Source organism: Rhinolophus hipposideros (genome assembly GCF_964194185.1).
Source record: "Rhinolophus hipposideros genome assembly, chromosome: 15".
Classification (NCBI taxonomy): Eukaryota; Metazoa; Chordata; class Mammalia; order Chiroptera; family Rhinolophidae; genus Rhinolophus; species Rhinolophus hipposideros.
The window spans coordinates 55,515,960-55,540,212 of NC_138061.1; the positions used below are offsets into that span (position 1 = coordinate 55,515,960).

Sequence of the window (24,253 nt, forward strand, 5' to 3'; positions counted from 1 at the left end):
GTATCTAACACCCCCATCTCACAGACCGAAAACACCGGGTTAAGTAGTAGTCCTGCCTTATTCGAGGGGATACCTTCCACGACCCTCGGTGGATGCGGAAACCGTGGATAGTACCAAATCCTACACATACTATGTTTTTTTCCTACACCAACACACTTATGATAAAGTTTAATTGATAAACTAGGCACAATAGTGAGATTAACAACAATAACTAATCATGAAAGAGAACAGTTATAACAATATGCTGTCATAAAAGTTATGTGAATGGCTTTGAGGCCATGATTAAGTAAAATACCGGTTACTTCAACACCAGCCCTGCAATACCACGGCAGTGGGTCTGATAACTGAGTGGCTGCTATGTGACTAACTGGCGGGGAACGTATGTAATGTGGATACGCTCGACAAAGGGATGATTCACGTCCCAGGTGGGATGGCGCGGGACGGCATGAGATTTCATCACACAACTCAGAAAGACGCACAATTGAAAACTTATGAACTGTTTGTTTCTGGAATTTTCCATTTAATATTTTCAGAAAGTGGTTGACTGCAGGTGACTGGAGCTTTAGAAAACGAAACCACAGACAAGGGGAGACCACCGTAACTTGCCAAGATCTCACAGCTAACCAGAGGTGGGTGGGGAATCAGCATTCTTAATCATACGCAAGAGAGCCCGAGGCAGACCCAGATTTGGGGGCCTCAGCTGTGAGAAGGGAAGGGCAGAGGAAGCCAAGCAGATACAGATGCCCCCAGTCTCCTAGGGGCCCAGCCAGCCTCCTAGGGGCCCGTGGGGAAAAATGGTCTGGGTGAGACCCCTGAAATGAACAAATGGTGTGCCCCAGTTGGCGTAGCTGTCCTGGTTATCCATTGCTGCATAACAAATCACGCCCAAATTTTACTCTGCTCCCAGATTTTGTGGGTCAGGGTTTCAGACAGGCCATAGCAGGGATCACTTGTTTGTGCTCTCCAAAATCTGAGGCCTCAGATGGGAAAACTCAAACAGTCTGGGCTCAGCTGGGACTACTGAGCAGAGTGCCTAGACATGGCCTGTCCGCGTGGCTCGGGCTTCCTCACAGCATGGCAGCCTCCGTCTGAGGGAGGCTTACTTCTTGCCTGGTGGCTCAGGGATCCAAGCACAAGTGTTTCACAGACAGAACGGAAGCTGCATGGTATTTACTGACTTTCGTGACTTCCAGCATTCTCTGTGGGGTAAAGTGGTCACAAATCTGTCCAGATTCAAGGGGAGGGGACAGAGACCTCATGTGTCAATGGGAGGAGTGTTAAAGAATGTGCGGACATGTTTTCAAACCACCACACTTGCCCTGAGTGGCCCAGCAGGCTGGTAGGAGAACACGGCAGGAGCCATCCCTCCATGGCAGGCACAGAGGCTGAAGTCAGTCAGTCAGTCAGGGCAGACCCGGGACCCAGCCAGGCCCACCTGGGCCACCTCTACCTGTGCTCCTGGCCTCCTGCGCCCACCTCTGACTGAACATCTTCCCCTAGAATGATCAAGAGATTGGACCAGGCGCTCCTAAAGACAGACCTCTGATTTCACCTCTGCTACAGTAAGATGACCGTAAGCGAGTCGTGTGACATCGCAGCGCCTCGGGCTCCTCACCTGCATAAAGGTAGATGTTTCCTCCCTCCCAGCGCTCTGGGAAAGAACAAAAGAGAACATATGTGAGACCCAGACACCCAGTAGGCTCCCAGTGAATGCTGGTTTCCTTCCAGGGAGAAAGGGGTGGGGCAGGGTGCCACATGCAGGGAGAGGATCTGAGGACCTGACTCACCGAGTTCTCTCCCGAGGACTTAACCAGAGCAGCGTGTCTGCACTTGAAACTGCGGCAGGCACCTCTCGGGCCTGTGGCTCTCTGCTCTAATTACAGCTTTCTGGACACATTTCCTGTTTGGGAGCTGGCAGGGTCCTCTCAGAGGAGCCACAGATAATGAGCAGCTGGCTACAGAGCCTCCACCCATGGGGGCAGTGACCCCAGAACAGGCCCAAGCAGGCCCACCTCGGAGGGCAGAAGGCCCTCGAAGTCTCAATGCACACGTGCACACACACACACACACACACACACACACACACACACACACAGACGTGCGCACACGAACACCACCATGGTCACAGGATTTCCCAGTCTCTGCTTATACAACTCCAGTGACAGGGAGCTCACCACCTCGCAGGCAGCCTGCCAACCTCCTGGACAGTACAGGTGGTGAGAAGCACGTCCCAAATCAGCCTGCCCTTCAAGTTCTAGCTCGCAATCCCTAGCTCCACCAAGAACAGACAACATGGAACAGAAGAAAGAACATGGCCTCTGGGGTCAGGAGGAACTGGGTTCAAATTCCGACTCTACCATTTTCAGATTCTTCAGACTTGGTCAAGTCCTTCCATTCTTTGAGCCTCAGTTTCCCTATCTGGAGAGTGAGAATAATACTACCTGGGATGAATGGAGGCTGGAAGGTGAAATATCACAGTACATGTGAAAATGCTTGGCACACATTAGATGCCAAATAAGATGCCCTTCCCTCTTAGACACTTTGCTTTAGGGTAGGTTTTTTAGGCTTGGAGACCGGAGGCATGTTCAGATTAAAACAAGTGACTGTTTTGCTGAACCACTGGGACGCCTGAAGAATCAAGGAGCTGTCTCCTCAGCTACACAGCAGAACCTCATGGAAGGCTGGGGCTCAAGCTTTCTCACTTCAATGTCTAGGTGCACTGAATGTCTACTAAATGAAGAATGGGTGGGTAGATGGATGGATGAATGGATGGATGACTGAAAAGATAGTTTAAACAATTTTCTAAGTCTAACCAGGAAGCACCCACTCCCTTTTAATTTCAGCCCAACTAGATGTCATGTTTTTGTTGAGAAAGTGTGATATTTTTAAACTTTTGTAAGCCCATCAGAAGAGGGTTTATAAAACGCAGATTCCTGGGTCCCCCTCCGGAGATGTTGACAATGCAGGTCTGGGGTGGGTCCTAGAGTCTGTGTTTCTCACCAGCTCCCCGTGCTGCTTCTGCCGCTGTTCCAGAGGCCACACTTGGAGAAGTTCTGGAGTAAAGCAGAACAGCTGGCTTACAGCACCCATTAGAAAACAGGCCCGTGGCCAAAATGGGGTCACCTGGCCTGGGGAACCTCAGCAGCGGGGAGAAGGAAGGTGCCTCTTCCAGCCCTGGGATGAGAAGGGTGATATCATACCACCTCCACCTCCCACCTCTTTCAATTTCCTGCTCCCCGTCTTCCCTCCCATACTTGGAGCACCAGCCTGGGCTCTTACAAGCCGAGATGGCTTCATTAGATCTGAAGATAGCACCTCCCTGTAGGGGGTTTGGGCTGCACAGATATCCCAATAAACAGATGAGGTGTGCAGGGACCAGGCAGGCCAGCCACCCACGATAGGCCTTCCAGCAGAAGGGAGGAGCCCTGGAAAGAAGGAAGTCTAGTCTCATGGCTAGACACACACACGGGCTTGCCTGAATGCTCATGCACATAGGCACATGCAATGGAAGACCAAGCCCACTCCCCCGACAGCCTTCCTCAGTGTGCCTCCCCTGGCCGATGGAGCAGAGCCTCCCGTCAGGATTCAGCTCAGGCACTAACTTGCTGCATGGCCTTAAACAAGTCTCTTCCCCTCTCTGGGTCTTAGTTTCCTGCCTGAGGTGGTTGGACTAGGCCTTGCCTGGGGAAGGAATTGGCAGTGTCTGAGCCACCGATGTGTTTATTTATTCATTCCTTTGTTCAACAGATATTTATTGAGCAATTCCTATGAACCTGGATCTGATCTTACTGCACCGAACAGAAGTGAAATGAAGCTTATGCCTCGTGGAGTTGGCCCAGTTGTTTATATCAGAGGTTTTATCCCTTTTATCTCATTTTATCTTCACCTTCTCATGTCACCTTCACACAACCATATGAGCTGGACATCCTCCTCGGGCTTTACAGACAAGAAACTAAGGCACAGACAGAGTAAGCGGCAGAGCTGGGGTTCAGATACTCAGTGGGTCCCTAGGCCATCATACAGCCCTGAGACCTCAGCCCCTGACCAAGCCCCATGTCCTCTAGCAATGTGCTGGAGGGGGCCGTCGTTTCCTCTGGAGTGCTCCTCCCACTGCCCTCCCAGGCCCACCTCCCCCACAAGAAACATAAAGACCAGTGGCCATGGGAGACTGCTCCCACCTCTTCCAAGATTGGGGGATTCCAGGTTGGTCAGGGCTTCTACTCCCTCCTCCCCCCAAGCAGAGCAATTCCAGGTCAGACTGCTGAGACGCACCCTCAGCAGTGAGTGCCCCGAATCACCAGGTGCCCTACAAAGAGGGTCCTTCTCAGTCTGCATCCCCACCCACCCTGCTCATTACTTATCCTGAGAACTTGCACATGACCCCAGAGGCGGAGCAAGCCCACCCTGCAGGTACTAACTCAACATGACACCAAAAAATGAGACACGTTCAGCTTCTGCGCACTTATGTACAGTTTTGCAATCCGGAAACTGGAAAGAGGCTCTTTCAAAAGTTCCACATACAGGGAAGCTTAGTGTCGCTATGGAAGATAAACCTTGCTCTAAGTTATTCTGCAGGGTGGGAGCGAGCACTGAGATCGTTTCAGTGCTTGGGGCCCTACAGGTCTCAGCCAGGTGTGACCGCACCTCCCCACTTTGAAGATGTGTGCCATCGTTTCCCACGGCCTGGGAAACTCTCCCTCTGCCCTCCGCCACTCCAAATACACCCGTCTGTCATGGCATGAGTCCTCCAGGAAGCTCCTCTCAGCCCCACTCTCTCTCCAGAGCCCACTGGGCCAGTGCACAGCTCCAAGAATTGTGAGCTCTGTGTCCTGTTCCTGTGGCATTTGTCAGGTTCAGGAGGGACACAGTACAACTGGGAGTCCCTGCACAAGCACATCAGGGACAATCTGACATGGTTCTTTCAGAGGCTAGAAGGCGTTATTTGCCTTATATATGCTCTTTGCTTTGCAAGTGAACAGAGAGGTTTTCCAGAAACTTCAACGGACAGAATGCAGAAGCAGATACTACAACCCAAATGTCTTCTCTTAAGTGAACCGTTAAAGAGACTTGCAAAAACATAAAGTGAAGTCACTCTTAGTTTTTTTATTTAAAAAAAATAGTTATTTTTCATGAAAAATATATTGTGTTAATATGTGATGGTTTATTCTTGTTCTTCAAGAATGAATATTTTATGACTTCTCAGTTTTGATTTCTAATATGGGCAATGCCAATAGATATAACTACATAAACAAAAGCTCTTTTAGGTCCTCAGTAATTTTTAAGAGGGTGACAGCATCCTGAGGCCAAGTTTGAGAACTCCTGGGTGAAGAGAAAGGGCCTCATTCACCAACGCTGACCAAACCAGGGGTGCGGCCTGACCAACAGGCAGCCCATCCCGGAAGCAGACAGGGGCAGGGAACCTGGCCTGTGGACCTTGAGTTGGGAAATAAGAAGCGAGTCGGGCAGGCAGCCAGGAGAGGAGGGCTGACAGGAGACCTGGATGGAGGAGAGAGTCGGGGTGGTAAGACAGCCTCAGCTGTGAGGAGCAGAGGCTGGTGGGCAGAGCATGTACGCACAGGAGGAAGGGCACCTGGGAGTTGGCATGGGACAGAAAAAAGCAGAGAGGCAGGGAGAAAAAGGCCCACTGGGGGTGACTCCGGCACTGCAGCCCCAGGTGCTACACGGGAGTGTGTCTGGGGGTGGGGGTGCTCCCTGGCTCCCGCCGCTGCACGCAGCCATCCAGCCCTGCCTGCAGCCCAGGCAGTTGGCTCACCCTGGGTCCCCACGATGTTTTCCTTTTCATTCAGCCCTCCCCACTTGAGGTCAGCGGAGTACCTCTGTCCCTGGCCATCCTCAGAGCCCAGCCAAAAGAGCCTTGAATTCTGTCCTCGCGCTGGGACCCTGGGTAAGTACGGAGCCTGTGTCCCCTCTTTGTCAACATGGACACCGGGAGTCCGGCTCCCGGAGCAGGGAGGGCACATGAGGACTGACATCATAACGTATGCAAAGGGCCGGACACGTGCTGCGCCCTAACAGGTGCAGCTAATATTAGTATGCTTGCTCCTGTCTCAACGCCCACTATTATTATTAGTTCTGGTATTAATATCCCAGCAGGAAATAGTCTTCAAGGTCACAGAGCTCCTGATGTAACTGAGGGACAAACAGGAAGTCCGGGAGTAGTCAGAAGCAGAGCTAGAGTCAGAACCTGCAGCCCTGTCCTACCCGTGTCCCAGTGAGACCATCAGCTCGCTGGGGGCTGGGAGTGTCCACAGCCCTGACACCACCCATTCCTTCTCTCAGCAGTTCTTTTTCTGGACACATCTCACGGGTCAGGCGCTGCCTGCCCACAATAGGATTTGGCCCAAAATTGGTTCAATCAATGTTTATAAATCAATCCTTGGCCTCTTCCATCTGGCCGGCCACTGGGAATCTAGGCCAGGAGTGGGGTTTGGAGCCATCCCCCTGACCACTAGTACCAAAAACACAGCTGTGGCTCCAGGCAGCAATCATACCTGCCACCTGCTCTGGGTCCTTCTGGGGTGAGCAAGGCCTGGATCCTCATCCCCTTGGGAGGGCGTGGGATCAAGGGCCAGAGAAGTTTCGGGCCTGTCTCCTGACACACAGTCAAAGCCAAGGCTGGAAACACAGGCCTCTCGGTACAGGTTCCAGATTCAGGAGCATGGCCCAAGGTGGCTAGAGAAAGCTCGAGCAAGAGGACACAGGTCAGACACACAAAAGAGTGAGAAGCAGAGAGCAGGGCCTTGAGGGTCTTCATGGGTGAAGGGAAAACTCCCCGGGGGGTGGCTATTGGTGCAAGCATCCCAGAAACCGAGCCCCGGGAACAGCCACTTCTCCCTGCCTCAAAGGAGCAGTTCCGGCCTCATCTACTTCACACTCAAGTAGTAGGGCGTCCATGCTGGACAAAGCTGGCTCTCCCGAAGAGCCTTGCAGAGCTACTGGCCCAGGGAAATGCTTGCTGGGGAGAAGCCAGATGGGCAAGTAGAAGTTGGGGGTAGGGGCGGCGGAGCGGGGGTCACTTTGGCAGAGGAACCAACCTGCACTAAAGCTGGGAACCCACAGGCCTCTGGAGAGGAGAGGGAAGCCCAGGAAGTCAGAGTCAGGGTTAGGGGCAGGGCCAGGAGGAGGTGGGTGCGGTGCGCGATCTTCCCTCCCGCTCTTCCCTCCCTGGATGCGTGGCCCCTGCTGGAGTCAGGTGTGTCTTCCCATCTAGACACGAGGCCCAGGCTGTCCTTGTTCACTTCCAAGTCCAGCGCTCTCCTGAGCAAGTGCCTGCCGGCTGTGAGAGCCAGGGCACACTCAGAAAACAGTCCTGCTTCCAGACATCCCTGCCTCTGACAGGCTTCACCCTGGTTTCCTGGTTTGTTTTGGGTGAGAAGAGGACCTAGAATGGGGGCCACCCTACAGCCGAGGTGTCAGCAAGACAGAGGCAGGGTGTCAGGGCCACACCCGCAACAGCAGCTCTGCTCTCAGCTGAGGCAGGTCCCCCAGGCCCAGAGACCCTGGACACCCCATGATGGGGCTGATCTGTGGCCCCCACTCTCTGAAGCTGACCTGGGCCACCCTGATTGGGGCCAGTTGGGCAGACAGCAGGATCTGGGGACAGACCCTCCTCACTAGGCGGCAGGAAGGAGGATACTGCTGAGCCCAGGGCCTGAGACGCACACGGAGGAAAGAGGTGGGGGCAGCGCTGCCCAGGGACAGCCACTGAACAGGTTATGGAGGGAACAAGGGAGTCTTTGCTCGAAGAGCCCTGGCACGCGGTAGAAACAGAAGAGCAGTAGGTACGGTGAATAGCTCCCCTTGGTCAGACCCAGGAGGCCTGAGCTCTGGTCCAGCTCTGCCTCCAGCTTCTGCGTGTTCTTGGCCAAGTCAGTGACCCTCTATTTCTGAAGTCTCTGAAGGGTCTGTGCCATCAGGTGAAACCAACAAGTAGGTCTGTCCCCCCAATCTCTCTCTCACACACACACACACACACACACACACACACACACACACACACACGCAGCACACACGAGCCCTGGCCTGCCGGGGAAGGGATGCAGGCTGCCCAGGCAGCAGGCCCCAGCAGGGCCCCTAACAAAGGTTGGGGGTGGTGGGAAGTTGGCAGCTAGAGGAGTGGGGGAGGGCAGTCAGGCTGGGGAGGGATGTGGCTCCAAGCCTAACAGGCCACCAGCAGCTGCAGCATCTGCTTTTTCTCACCTCTAAAGGGAATCGATTTGTCTCTGACTGATTTCCCTGACGTCTAGTTTTCTTCTCCGCCCGGCTGTCAGCCCAGCCACCGTGTGCAGGGGAAGCGCTCTGGCCGCCTGCCCGCCTGCCCGCCTGCCACTCTCCCCCCCCTCACACTACAGGCTGCACTCACACTCACATACCCAACAAAGAACCCCCACCCGCACCACAGCCACCCCCCAGACAGCCACTCCCACACATCACACACAGAGACACAAACACACCACACGAACACAGACACTTAGACTGAGACACTCAACACACACACATGCACACACCACACACATACACAGCCCTCCGCACTCCCATCCCAGCGCCTCAGAAACACTACCACAGCCCCCACACACCACGCCCTCACAAGGTCACACCACTCACCCGCATATGCACACCTGCGACACTGCCACTTCCAGCCGCCAAAATGGGCATCTCCACACACAGCCCATGAGTCCCCAGTCTCACTCTCCCAGACAACACAGACATGCTCACACACCACATGCACACACAGCCCGCATCCCTCCTCCCACACACACACTCCCTGACACCCCTCACAGACACCCCACAGGCACACACACTCCCTCCCTCGCCCCCCTTGGCCCCAGTGCCCCCCACCCCGTCAAGCTGCTGGGAACTCCTCAGAGCGCTCCTGGAGCCCTGCGTGCAGTGTTGTCAGCCTCCTGCAGCCGACACTTGTGCTCAGCAAGGGACTCTAGTGGGGAATTCTCAGATGGAGACCGGGACCCAAAGCCTGCACCTTTCCAGGTGCAGAAGCAGGAGCTGTCAGGAGGTGGCTGGGGGCGGGCCTAGGGCATGACCGTGTTCTCTGGTCTGGAAAAGCTTGTTGCAGAGCCCCTTGGGGGAGAAGCTGGATCCTGGAGGGGTTCCAGAGGTTTGGGGAGGGGAGTCAGGGGTAGTGGGTCAAACCTTTACGGTTACCAGGATCAGGCCAGGTTTTCCTGGTCACAGGCACAACGGCAGGGATTCTCAGGACTCCAAAGGACCCTGGCTAATCAATAACCACGACGGCAGCAAACAGCAATGATAACACAAATGGACTCTCTCCGTTCACACAACATTTTCACTTTCATGATAGCATTTGATTGGACACTGGAAAGACCCAGTGGGATTGGCATTATCCCCATCTCACAAATGAGGAGACTGAGGTCTGAATTGGGAAAGAGACTCGGATCCAGGTCTCCTGATTCCACGGCCCAAAATTCAGACCAAACCAACCAGCTCCACCTCAGGACCCCTCTGCCCTCAGAAACTCCAAAAGGCCGGTGCATGCTGGCACCACTCTCTGCCGTGGGAGCACAGAGGAAGGCCTCAGCCTGGGCACGGGCAGGCTGTGTGTGTGGAGGAAGTGTGCGCATGGGCACATGTGTGTGCTGGAGACACGGAGAGGGGTGTGTGAGTGTCACAGTGTGGGACGAGTGTGTGGAGGGGCAGGGTGAGTGGAAGCAGGCTCTGTGGGCAGATGTGGGGAAGGGTGCTTACGTAGGTACATGTGACTGTGGGTGTGGGCAGCCATATGTGTGGAGAGAACAGGCACGATTGTGACTTCATGTGCACGAGAGGTGCACGTAGGAAGGCTACGTGCGGGTGTGGAGCTGGGTGTCTATGTGACAGGTGCGGGGTGAGAGAGTGGGGGTGCACACCAGATGAGGGTGGGCTCCGCTCACTCGCCCTGTTTCCTGGTCCCCTACCACTCCCCTGGGGCTTTATCTGGCCAGGCAGCACTGCTCGCAGCACAGGCAGCACGTAAGGGATTGGTACACCTGGCTTTTGGCTCTTAGAAGTTTGGCCAGAAAGAAGAGAAGACGTGAGTACCAGCACAGTGTGGGTGCTGAGGATCCGAGGGCCACAGACGTCCCCAACCCAGCCTTTGTCTCCTCCCTCTGCTGTCAGTGATCTGAATACCCACCGTGTGGCACACAAAAGTCAAAGCCATCCAGTGAGCACACTGGAGGGCGGGGGCGGCTGCAGGGGCCCTGCCCCCGGGCTGGGCAGATGTTGCTAAGCGAAGCTTGCTCAGTGAATCAACTCACAGCTGGGCATCTACTGGCTCAGGGCTTCCTCCACGCAGCCACTCATTCTGACACCTGACTCAGTGCCTACCAAGTACCCAGTGGGCTGTAGGCGGAGGGTTGCTCCCGGAGCTGGGAGGTCAATCAGACACAGGCCCTACCTCACAATCTGTGTGGCCTGAGGGCCCACTCCAGGCCAGCAAGACACACTAGGGGACAGTAACATAACCCCGAAGGCCCACTCAGAAGGAGAAGCCGCAGAGCTCCGCCCTGCACTTATTTTGGGCCAGGTCCCTGGCAGGTGTCAGGAGGATGGCATCTTTGAGAATAAAGGTGCATGGCCGGCCAGGGACAGCACTGATAGCCATACCACTGCCTTCAACTTATTTTCTGTCACGTACCAGACGTTGTGCCGGTAGCCAAGCAGCGGAGACAGAGTCTCACTACCTTGTCCAAAGTCGTATGGGGTAAGCACTGTTATTCTCCAAGCCAGGGACCGTATTTATCCACAGGATTTGAGAGAAATGAGGGAGTTGGACAGATGAGGTTTGAGAAAGGCCCAGCCCCTGCCCTTAGTGTGTAAGACAAAGATGATTGTCAGCCTCTTGAAGGGCTCCTGCCAGACTGCCATAAAATTCGTGAGGACCAGATCCCCAAGATAGTTAAGGCTTCCGGGATGAGGACAAGAAGGTCAGGTTGGTGGGGGGTAGGGGCAAGGATGGATGCCTGCCCTTCGCTCTGGGGGAGGAGAGAGAACTCACAGGTCCTGCGTTTGGGGCACGCCCCTGCGTCTGAAGCCTGCAGGGTCCAGGCACCACTGGGCTCCACAATCCTCCCTCCAAGGAGCAGCAATGGCCCGTTGGCCCCTGGGGAAGGGTGCTGCCTCCACCCTGCCAGGCAGCCCTTCTGCGACATTTCCACCATCATGGCCTGGCCCCAACAGGTCCTTCCCTGTAGTTTCTTCAACATAAGCCCATGCAGATGGATAATTCCAAGAACTGTCACAGGCCAGGGCCAGAGGCTCCTCATCTTACCAATAAAGAAGGTCGCGTAGCAGGACTGGGATCTGGGTTCCTGTCTCCTGACGCTCGGCCCCACCTCACGCTGAGCGTAGGCACTGAGGCCGTCTGATGGGGGATGGAAGTCAATTGTTCATCCTCCTCCTCCTTCTTCTGCTCCATCCCCTACTCATCTTCTGTCCTGCCCCTCTTTCTCTTTCTCCTTTCCCCTCTTCCTCCTTCTTCTCCCTTTTACCTCATCTTGCTTAAGTGAAGCAATAAAATGTCTTCTGGTCCCGGACTAGCAAATCTCTCTGTGTGAGGGGGACCTCAGAGGCTTTACCCCTCATATGTGGTCAGCACAACCATAGCCCACCAAAGATGTCCGTATATTAGTCTCCAGAATCTAGGAAGGTGTTAGGTTATATGCTAAAGGGAATAAATGTTGCAGATGGAATTGAGGCTGCTAATCAGCTGACCTTGAGATGGGAAGAGGTTGCTGCACTATTGGGTGGTCCCAATGTGGTTACGAGCTACAGAAAGTGGAAGAGGGAAGAGACGGGAGAACCAGAGAGATGGCAGCATAAGACAAACAAGACCTGGCCTTGCTGGATGTGAAGATGGAGGAAGGCGCCTGAGTCAAGGGGAGCAGGCAGCCTCCAGAAGGACCACAGCGCTTCCAACAGCTTGATTGTCACCCAGTGAGACCCGTTTTGGATTCTGACCTCCATAATTGTAAGATAATAAATTGGTGTTGCATTAAGCCACAACTTTGGCGGCCATTTATCACAGCAGCAATAGGAAATTCCTACCCCATTCCACGTCTTCCAGGGCCCTCCGGCTTCATCCTTCCAGGGACAGGAAACTCCTTCCAACCCCAGCCAGCTCTCATCATTACCAAATCCCTCCTCAGAGGATGCAAATTGTTCCCCTGGGACTGCTTTCCAATGTGCTCGCTCTGTCTCCCTGGATCCCCCAAGCCACTCTCTGCCTCCTGATGTGTAAAGGCAGTGAGCACAGGATTTATCCCCCTCCATTCTTTCCTTCCCTCTGCCCAGCATCCCAAGAATTCTTTTCTTATTGCCCCACCAGAAAGTCCACTCAAAGAAATCTTATTCCCTGTTCCTAGCTTTCCTCTGAGTTCTGGGGGTCAATCATGCACAGGCCAAAGTTTCCAGGGCACAGGCTCAGCCTGCCTACCAAAGAGGCATCGAGGTAGGCTAGAGGTCACGGTTTCTGCTGGCCATGTGGCCTTCGGCAAACCCATGCCCTCTCTGGATCTCTGATATACTATCTGTCCAATGGGGTAAAACCTCATGAGCTCCTCAGATGGCCATGGGGCAAAGTGGGTCTCACCTGCCCTGATTCTTTTGCCAACACAACTCTGAAGCACCTGCCTTATCTCTACGTTGCTTGTCATTAAAAGAAGGGAGGAAAGGGAGGGGAGGGGAGGAAAGGGGAAGTGAGGGGAAATGAGGAGAAGAGAGGAGAGGAGAGGAGAGGAGAGGAGGGGAGGGGAGGGGAGGGGAGGGGAGGGGAGGGGAGGGGAGGAGAGGAGAGGAGAGGAGAGGAGAGGAGAGGAGAGGAGAGGAGAGGAGAGGAGAGGAGAGGAGAGGAGAGGAGAGATGAACGTCCCTACAGAAATTCTATTCGAATGTGTTATTATGTGTTCTGGCTCAGGCAGCACCTTAGTTAATGGTGTGTCAGATGATGGTACAAATTTATAGCTGAAGGTTTACATCACAGACAGCTGGAATGAATGACAATAAATTAATTTAAAGTGCTACCAAAGTGTTCCCCAAAGTATATGTGCTTATGAGCTCTGGGCTAATAATTTATAAATGTATGCCTTCTATAATCCCGGTCTTAAGTCTTGAAAGCAGCTAGTTAAAAAGCAGTCACATGACATAAATTATTTTTATTAATATCACAAGCACATGATTAGCGTAGCAGGAATGGTGGTCACCAGCCCACGGTTTCTGCAGCCAAGCTTCAACTCCTTCCTCCCTGTCCTCTTGTCCTGAGGGGCTTGGACCTCACCATCCCAGGCTCTACCCCACCCCAAGAGCTCCTCAGGGTGACAGAGCCTAAACTGGTGCCCCCACTCCCTGATCTTCTCTCCTGGGATGAGAATTTCACTCTGTGTCCATTATGGGTTTCCTCCTCTAAGGAGTTATTATGATAACTACACGCTCCTCAGGAGAGAACAAATATCTTTTATGTGCAGACAATCAACACTTTCACATGAACTCAGAGTGAGAGAGATTTGTTGAGCCTCAGTTGCTTTACCTGTAAAATGGGCATCACAATATTGACCTCATAAAGTCATTGAGAGAATTGATTAAGGCCACATATTAGCACTCAATAATACATGTTGTTCTTGAGAGCCTCTCTCTACTTACTACCTATCCTACAAAGGGAGGGAAAAATTTGAAGTGGTTTATATAACCCAGAACCTTGGGGTTGGTTGGCCTGCTAAGATCATCTTGATAAAATAAAAGATGACCCTAGCCTCCTGGAACCCCATTCCAAGACCTTCTTTTCTTTCAAGCCAATCCTACTACATATGGCCTGGGCCCCAAGTCCTGCCATTTTCTTGATGGATCCACCAATTATCCTCTTAGGGGTTCACCTTCTCCTATGTTACGTTAAAAATGGCCCAGATTTTTAGCAGCTCCTCCCAGTGAGAGACAGAATCTTTCCCATCAGCCTTGAATTGGGATGGCCTGTAACTCGCTTTGACCTTTAGAGTATGGTGGATGTGTCGCTGTATAACTTATAATACTGAACCTTAAGATATTTGCAGCTTCTGCTTTGGAGTGGGCATTTGAATCACTCCCTCCCGGAATCCAGCTGCTGTGCTGTGAGGATCCCAACCAAGATGAGAAAGAAACGTGGAAGAGAACGAAGAAGTCCCGGTGGACAGCCCCAGCCACGCTCCCAACCAACGGCCGGCACCACCTGCCGGTCCTGGGAGGCTCTCGACAAACCTACAGGTCACACAGCCCCTTGTGAACCAACTGAGCCTGGTCAATCCAAGAATTGTGAGAGAACGGTCGTTGTCCTAAAGCACTAAGTTTGGGGTGGTTTGTTATACAACAATAGATGACCAAAACGCCCCTCTCTCCTGGCTGATTTCCATCAGCACTTAAATACGCAGAAGCTTCTCTCACGTAACACCCTCCTTTGCTGTCAGGTCCTTACCAGCTCCATCCGGCCTTAGCTCACTCTGCCCCTTCACAACCAAACTGCAAGGCAGAGAAGTGTGTCTCAACCTTCGCCCCTTCCGCCCCTGCTACCCACTCCTCATCAGCCAGCGCTCTGCCTTTCACTCCTCCCACTCCTCCAAGGGGGTCATCGCATGGTCACCAGGTACTGGCCATTCTTGAGTCCTGCCGTTCATTTGCCTTGACCCTCGGGCAGCACGCCTCCTGGTGCCGACCGCCTTTCCTTTCAACAAGCTCCCCTGGGTTCCTCCAAATACCCCTAGGTCTGCTCCTCTATTGTCCATGCCATTTCCTCCGTCTCGCTTGCACACCTCCTTTCTTTCCCTTTAAATCCTGGTATTGCTCAGGTCTCTGTCGTGAGCCCTCAGCCCTCCACACTCTTCACTCATTTCTAGGTACGCTCATCTACTCCCTCATCTGTGCCCATGCTCCCCAAATCTGTATGCCCAGCCAAGATCCACTCTCCAGGTCAAAACATCCAATTGCCTCCTGGACATTCCATTTCGATCCCTTGCAGACACTTTAACTTCAACAGTTCCCACATTTACTCATCATCTCTACTTCCTTCCTTCTCTTTACATGCTGCTCTTTAGAGATTGTCACTACCTTCTTGTATTCAGTTGCCCAAGTCCCAAATCAGGGATCTAGTCTTATTTCATTCTGCCTCTGTACACACATAAAATCAGTCACCAGATTCTGGCAAATCTATATTTGTGTGGGTCTATAATCTATTCTCTTGTTGCCCACCCAGGTCCCTATCTGGGATACTTAGAACACTCCCCACTCCTCCAGTCTTTCTATATGCACTTATATACCCAATCCTTCCTCCACTCTGAAGTAGGGACCCTAATCACTTTGCAGCTTAAAGTCTTTCAGTGGAACCCCACTGTCTTCAGAATAAAAGCCAAACTCATCAGTATGACACATGGGCCCTCCCCATCTGTCCTAGGACCATCTAGCCAGCCCCAAATCTGACGAGTCCCCATATTCACACTGGCTCATTGCTCCAATCTGCTGTGTGCTCACACATGTTCTTTCTGCCAGGCACACCTTCCCTCCTCCGCGGTCTAGTAGATACCACCTGCGTCAGGCCTTGACTTCCCTGGGGAGCCTTGTCGGCCCCACCCTTGTCCTGCCCTCCTCATCTCCCACCCTCACTCTGCCCTGCCCCTTTCCCCACTTTACCCTTCTTTTTCTTCCAGCACTTATCGCCCTTGATGTTAACACTTGGTGAGTTATTTGTTTTCTCAGCTCAACGTCAGCTCTGGAGAGCTCAGGAATTGCTGATTATGACCTAACACAAGAGTTGGCACAGAGTAAATATTCAATAAATATTTCTGAATTAATGAATATAAATGAGTCTTGAGAAAATGTCATCACCTTGGCTCCTCCAACGCTCCTCAAAGCCTGGCTTTATCAGAGTTGCAGAGCAGCCCCCACTTTCATCCACTTAGCCACTCAACACACACTTATTGAGCACCCATTGTGTGCCCAGCCCTGAGATGGACAAATGAATATCAAATGTGTGGATTAACAAAACATCTCAGAAGTAAAAACGACCAAACTACAGTTACACACAGCAACATGGATAAATCTCAAAAGCAACATGCTAAATAAAAGAAACCAGACTACATACTAGATGATTCCATTTATATGACATTCTAGAACAGGCAAAATCATGGGGACAGAGAATAGGACTCCCAAAGCACAGGTCACAAGTGAACGAGTCAGGTAGAAGCAGTTGTCTTTTTTTTTCTTTAAAAATTTTTAATGCCATTGACCATGACTCCAACACAACAAAACATAAACAAGCATGTTATGAACTAACTCTCTACACCCTTCCCAAAATAAAACATATTTTAAAAGGACAAGTTTACATAATTTCACAATCAAAATGTACTTGAATTATGACTACACAAAGTTTAAATTCTAAATGAGCCCAACTACTGCTAAGACCCTGAATTTCAGGAAGGGTGGCCCACTGCTTATCAAGCAGGCCAACCTTCACTGCAGAACCATCACGGTTCAGTTTCATTGGGTTAGCAATGAGTGCTTTCATCATATCTACGTTATCACATAAGTGGTTCACCTTGGGATAAGCAATGAGTCTTTCCAGGGGTACATAAAACATATTTCCAAAACAGAAAGATTTGAGAGGCTTCTCTATGTTGTTTTTTTCAAGTTCTGTGAAGATGGGTCCAAAAAATGTGATAAACCCAGTGTCATTTAATTTATCAGATTCATCATCCTGCAGTATTTTCAGACTTAGGACATGTCTGTGTCTCAAGAATTGGACTGGTTAGGACACCTCATTCGTCAATGCAAGTTTGCTGACTTCTTTTTACTTTAAACTCGGGTATGAGAATGTATAAACAATTTTATAAACATATTCATCACGCGACCCCGCTATGCATGATTCTGTTGCCTTTGCTCCAATTTTTCAGAAGACCCCTTTCTGGGTACAGTATCCAACATTCCCAGCTCCTGCTGGAGGTTCCCCCACGCCAGGAAACTCCACAGAGTAACTGTAGACATTTGCCACACCTAAAGCCCAGGTCTGAAACTGCCTCCTGTTCCTCTCAAATTTGTGATCTGAATCTCTTAAGGTCACTGCTGGAAACAGGGGCTTGAATTCAGAGGTTGGTGTACCGATGACGATCATGGCTGGAGACAAGTACCCAAATATGATTTGGGGAAACCTGGCCAGATCTTTTGGATCCAAATGTTCTATTAATTCAATACATGTTATTAAGGCAAAACAAGTAAACAAGAGTCTATCTCCACAGCAGAGCCATGATACAAGATAATAGACATATTCAGATCTCAGGGACTTAGATAATCCCCAAAGAATGGAGACAACCTACACCTTTACGATCCTATTTTATCTTTACTGATATCTACTCCAGCAAACAGTTCAATGCAACTGTGACATGTAAGTGTAGTAAAGCACTACCACACCCCAAGTCTGCCACGTTCTTGAGTTTATGGTGATCCACTAGATTTTTAACGAAGTTGTAACACTGTCTGTATAATGGAGGGCTAACGTGAATGTCGGTCTTGATGGGATCTTGAAAACGACCAGCAACCACACTACTGCACTCTTTATTCTTCTGTTCCATTCTGTGTCTAAGTTTTGTTGAAACAAAAATGCAGATGTATCCTTCAAGCTCTAGGAATCAGCAATGACTCTGCTTGGAGTAAGAATCCAAACAGTAAAGCTGGGTGCTGCTGGAGATGAGTCAGCAGAGTTATCTTTCTAAAACTAGCCTCAAAAGTCACTCAGCGTCATTTCTGTCACCTTCCGCCCATTAGAGTTGAGTCATTAAAGCTGGCCCATATTGAATAGGGAGGAAATTATCGTCCACTTTTTGATTGGAAGAGTGTCAAAGAATTTGAGGACATGATTTTAAACCATCGTAGGCACCACTTGACTGCAGGCAGTGCCATGTCCACCAGGCCTGGTGGCCACATGCACTAATATTCAGTGTCTGCAGGCAATGGCGTACCTGGGTGGCCCAAATGCAGCTCTTTTTCATTGTAAAAACATTATTATAATAATGTTAAGAAAGCATTTTAGAAGAAGAGAAAATCACCCCTCATTGCTACTTGTTCTCTGTGATCAAAAGTCATTTACCCTCTCTGTGCCTCCATTTTCTGATCTGTAAAATAGGCATAGTTATAGTGCCTACCACATAGTGCTATGCTGAGGATTGAATGAGGTAACTGTGTAAAGTGCTTAGATAAACACATGGCACATGGCAATTCCTAACAGCATTGGAGTGTTTCATGAGCTGGCTGGAGGAGCATGTGAGCTTAAAAAATGAGATAGTCCATGGAAAGAGCTTAGAGTCGTGCCTGCCTGGCACATGAAAATAAATTAGTTACATGTTATTGTTATTATAGTAATAATAATAATGACAACAACAACCACCACTAGCTTTAGACGCCTTGTGACCTCCAGAATGTGCAAACTCCTAGACTGTCATTCAAGGTCGTTTGCAAATACATTCCTGCCTATCTTTCTGTTCACCTCTAACGCTCCCCTCACACACCCCACATACACCATCCTGAACTTGCCTCAGACTCACAACTTTCCCCTATGCAGCCCCTTCTCTTAAGATGCCCTTTTCTACACCTCTTTTTTTTTTTTTTTTTTTTTTTTTTTTTTTTTTTTTTTTTTTTTTTTTTTTTTTGTTGAGAGCCCACTGGCCCATGTGGGAATCGAACCGGCAGCCTTCGGAGTTAGGAGCATGGAGCTCTAACCGCCTGAGCCACCAGGCCGGCCCTCTACACCTCTTACTGATGACATTTTACTCATCGTGAACATTGGACTGTGAGTCAATTCCTAGCCATGACAGAATAACTGGTAATCAGATTAGCCCCATCACAAGAAGAAGAAGAGGAAGGGGAAGAGGAAGGGGAAGGAGAAGAAAGAGAAAGAAGGAAGGAAGGAAGGAAGGAAGGAAGGAAGGAAGGAAGGAAGGAAGGAAGGAAGGAGGGAGGGAGGAAAGGAGGGAGGGAGAGAGGGAGGGAGGGAGGGAGGGAGGGAGGGAGGAAAGGAGGGAGGGAGGGAGGGCGAGAGAGAGAGAGAGAGAGAGAGAGAGAGAGAGAGAGAGAGAGAGAGAAGTGAACAAACATAGAAACACCTATTTTCACATAGAAGCACAGGTCAGTAATTCCTGGGAGAAGGGAAACAGATGAGGTAAGCTCTATGATTATCTCAGTTTTCTAACTGGAGACATGTTCCAGGCCACTGAACAAAGAGAGAGAATCCAAGTGGGGCTCAGCAGTCTCACTGAGCTAATGAGACAGAGATTGGAGCACCGGGAGGATGTTTCTGGAAGTTGTGGGCAGAGCTATCTAGGCAGAGAAAGTTCCGGAAATCTGCATAGGGGTCCTCTTGAGTCTTAGAATAAACTATAAGGTGTATGGGTCTAGGATGAGACTTGGTGGCGCCAGGCAAAGACCAACTATCAAAGAAAAGATTACTACCAGGGAGCTATGAGTTTAACAACTACCAGCGCTCACACAGAGATGAGAGACTTTGAGTTCCAACCAGTCGGAGTAGAGAGGCCTCATTGATCAACTTAACAAAGCTTACAAATAAGCCTCAAAAGGAGCAACTTGATCCACAAGAAAGCTAACTGCCCATCAAAGCAATATCATGAATGCTCTTAAAAGAAGACAACAAAATACACTTAGAAATGGAACATCACAATGTCCAGCACCCAAACAAAAACTCCTAGACATGCGGGAAAGCAGGAAAATGGAACCCATAATTAGAAGAAAGATAATTCAATAGAAACAGAACTAGATGACAGAAGTTATGGAATTAGAAGACAGATTAAAATAGTTATTATAAAAAATTCAAGAATTTAAAAGAAAATATTATGAAGAGATAAATGGAAACCATAAAAAAAGAAACAAACAGAACTTCTAAAGCTAAAAAATACAATCTATGAAATAAAAATTTTACAGGAAGGAATTAACACCAACTAAGACACTGCAAATAAAAGCATGTGTGAAGTTGAAGACAAGGCAACAGGAATCACAAGGGAAATTAGAAAATACTTTGAACTTAATGCAAAAACAAAAACATAATATAGCAACACTTGTAGGATGCCACTAAAAAGGTGGTTGGTGGGAAATGTATAGCTTTAAATGCTTATATTAGACAAAATAAAAGTTTTAAACATTAGTACAGAAAAGAGTTAACACTGTAAGCCTGAGACTATTACCCTTAGAAGTCCTCGTTCCAAGGTTGTCCCTTGACTGGCGTCTGGGAACATACATGTCAGAAGGATTGCCACAATTTCTTGATAAAAGTGGCATACTATACCTAAATTGTTTATGTAAATAATATGGTTTATGCTGACCACTACTTTCTGGTAGTCTGGAATGTTGATATGTGCCTAGCAGAAGGTGCCTATGTGATGAGCTCCCAATGAAAACCAGGGCACTGAGTCTCTAATGAACTTCTCTGGTAGAGCACATTTCACATGTGTTGTCACAACTCCTTGCTAGGGGAATTGAGTGTATCCTGTGTAACTCCACTGTGAGCAGACTCTTGGAAGCTTGTGCCTGGTTTCCTTCACGCTGCACATTATGTGCTTTTTCCCTTTGCAATTTTACTTTGTACCTTTTATAGTAATAAATCTTAACAATGACTATGCCTATATGCCGAGTCCTGAAAGTCCCCCAAGAAAATCACTGAACCTGACGGTGGTTTTGGAGACTCCCAACACACCATGGATTCACCTAAGGAAGTTTGACAAAAGAAGACGAAATTAAAACCAACGCAGTAGAAGGAAGGAAATAATAAAGAGCAAAAATTAGTGAATGAGAAAATGATATATACTAAAGAAACTCAGTGACACCAATAGCTTGTGCTTTTGAAAAAAAATCAATAAAAATCAATAAACCTTTAGCTAAATTGACCAAGAAACAAAATAAATTATCAATATCAGGAATCAACATATGTTCATCACAGATCTTACAGAGGTTGAAAAAATAATAAAAGAATATTATGAACAACTATGAGATAATAACTTTGGCAACTTAAATAAAATAATCAAATGTCTTGAAAATCACAAATTACCAAAATTGACACCAGAAGAAACAGAAAACAAATAGTTTGATATCTATGAGGGCTGATAATTAAGTTCGTGAACTCGTTGCAATGATGTTGCTAACCTTTTTTTGATATCACAGGATTATTCATTATGAATTTGTATCAACTGGATAAACAGTTAACCAAGTTTACTATTTGGAAGTGCTGAAAAGGCTGCATGAGAAAATTAGGCAATGTGAACTTTTCCCCAACAATTCATGTCTCTTGCATCACGACAATGCACCAGCTCACACGGCACTGTCTGTGAGGGAGGTTTTAGCCAGTAAACAAAATAATTGTATTGGAACACCCTCCCTAATCACCTTATCTGGCCCCAATGACTTATTTCTTTGCCCAAAGATAAAGGAAATATTGAAAGAAAGACATTTTTATGATATTCAGGACATTAAGGGTAACATGAGAGTAGCTCTGATGGCCATTGCAGAAAAACAGTTCCAAAATTGCTTTGAAAGGTGGACTAGGTGCTGGCGTCAGTGCATAGCTTCCCAAGGGGAGCACTTCGAAGGTGACTGTAGTGATAGTCAGCAATGAGGTATATAGCACTTTTTCTAGGATGAGTTCTCGAACTTAATTGTCCAAACCCTTATTACAGAAATTAATGAAATCTTCCCATCAAGGCAATTCCAGGCCCATAGAACTACATAGAGAATTGTATCAAACATTTACATATGAAACAATACCAATCAATCACAAACTCTTTTAAAATATAAAGACTAGAACACTTCCCAACACTTTCATAAGGTCAGCATTGCTCTAGACAAAACGAACACCAGACAAAAATATTACAAGAAAACTATAAGCCAATGAAAAATTAGAGCAGATTTTTAAAAATCAGAAGTTGACATGTTGATTCTAAAAATTATTTGAAAATGAAAAGCACCTATAATACTCAAAACAAATTTGAAAAAGATCACATTTGGAGGACTTACATTGTTTGATTTCAAGACTTACTGTACAGTTACAGTGATCAATACAATATAGTATTGAGACAAAAATATGGATCAGTGGAACATAATAAAGTCTCAAAATAGGCCCACACATCTGTGATCAAATGACTTTTTTTTTTACAAAGGTGAGAAGGTTATTCAGTGGACAAAGAATTATATTTGTAAGAAAATGTGTTAAAACAAATGGATATCAGACTTCCAGTTTCCAGCCTGGCATGTAAGGAGCTTGGAAATCACTGCTCCCATCTTCATAACAAGATAAAAAGCTAAACAGACTGAATATCAACAACTCTTCTTAGATCCATGAGAGAATTGAGGTCATGGGGCAAACCACTGCCTCTAAAATTGGAGAGACAGGCAGGCAGATAAGGCATATACAGAGATTCACAACTTACTGGAGCAGAAACCCATGAACAGAAACCTCTTGCAGGAACTAGTACAACGTTCCTTTTATCTAGTACATCAAGTCTGGCTTTCAATGAAAAAGAAAAAATGTTACAAGGCATAATAACAGGGGGAAAAAACAATTTGAAGAGACAGAGCAAGCATTAGAACCAGACTCAAATATGGCAGGAATATTGGAATTATCAGACCAGAAATTTAAAACAATTGTGATTAAATATGCGAAGGGCTGTAATGGAAAAAGCAAGCCAGATGCAAGAACAAATGAGTAAGATAATCGGAGAGATAGAAAGTCCAAAAAAAAGAATTAAAAGGAAACGCTGGAAATCGAAAGTACTGTGATGGAAATGAAGAATGTCTCTGGTGTGTTCATTAACAGACTAGAAAGAGCTGAGAAAGGAATCTCCAGTCTTGGGGATATCTCAGTAGAAACTTCCAAAACTGAAAAGCAAAGACAAAAACACTTAAAAAAAGGAAAAAAAGAAAAAAAGAATATCCCAGAACTATACGACAACTATAGAAAGTATAATATACATGTAATAGGAATACCAAAATAAGAAGAAAAAAAGAAAGGAACAGAAGAAATATTTGAAGCAATGATTGAAAATTACCAAAAATTAGTATTAGACACCAAACCACATATTCCAGAAAGCTCAGAGAACACCAAGTACGATAAAGGCCAAAAAGCTGCACCTAGGCATATCATATTTAAAGGGTAAAATATCAGAGATTAAAAGTCTTGAAAGAAGAGGAGATCCAAGATGGTGGAGTAGATAAATGCTGTGCTTGCCTCATCTTGTGACCACATCAAAATTACAACTAACTTATAGAACAATCAATCTGGAAACCCATCTGAAGTTGAGCTGAATGGAAGTTTTATAACTAAGGATATAAAGAAGCCATGTCAAGACTGATAGGAGGGGCAAAGACGTGAAACCAGCTGGACCCACACCCACCTGTGACAGCTGAAAATTGGGAGTTATTTTGGCCACAGAGGTTCCCCACCAAGGAGCAAAGAACCCCAAACCACCCACACCAGGCTCTGCAACCCAGAGTACTGGTGCCGGAAAGAGGATCCCCCACAACTTCTGACTGTGAAAAACACTGGGGATTCCAACTGTCCAGATGGGACAAAGGGCTTTGGGAAATCCAGAAATCCTCTTAAAGAGACCATGCAGACACTCACCCTGGGTTCCGGCAGAAGGACAGTGATTCTGGGGGCATTGGAAACATATGGGGAGAGACTGAGTGGTGTAACTTCGGGTTGAGGACTAGAGGGGCCGTCCCCATTTTCCCTGTGTGGGCCCTTCTCCCACGCAGCTGGCAGGCAGACACCATTTTTCCTGTGTTTAGCCTGCCCCCACTGGCCAAATCTGAATTTGATTGGCCTACTGAGTTCTTATGCTCCACCCTGCTGACTCACTAACTAAGACCCTGCTTCACCCAACTTTCATAATGAACCGTATGGGAGCTGGCAGGTGGCAGCAGGCCTCAGAGTGTCCTGGCTTTCTGCAGAACTACCCCGAACCCAGTACTGGTGGCAGCTGGCCTCAGTTCTCAGCGTGGCCTCTCCCACGGGCCTCTAGGTGCAGCACAGGCAGCAACCAGCTGTGGATCACTCTGTAGCTCCTACCAGCTAGTCCTCAGTCAGTCACAGGCAGTGGGTGACCTGAGCCTGCACCAGAGCCCCTCCCAAGAGGCCCCAGAACCAACATACTTGGAGGTTGACTCAGGCCACATCAGAGCACTGCCCAATTAGTCCCACAAGTGGCAC

The 24,253-nt window shown here is 48.6% G+C and overlaps 1 pseudogene across 1 annotated transcript in view; it reads right to left on the minus strand.

Annotated features, from left to right (window-relative positions):
• Positions 1-17,618, minus strand: part of LOC308508561 (small RNA 2'-O-methyltransferase-like) — a 52,731-nt pseudogene extending 35,113 nt beyond the window's left edge. The window contains exon 1 of the transcript in view: positions 16,902-17,618. The product of the transcript in view is annotated as a small RNA 2'-O-methyltransferase-like (transcript). The remainder of the gene's footprint in view (positions 1-16,901) is intronic.
• Between the last annotated feature and the right edge of the window lie 6,635 nt (positions 17,619-24,253).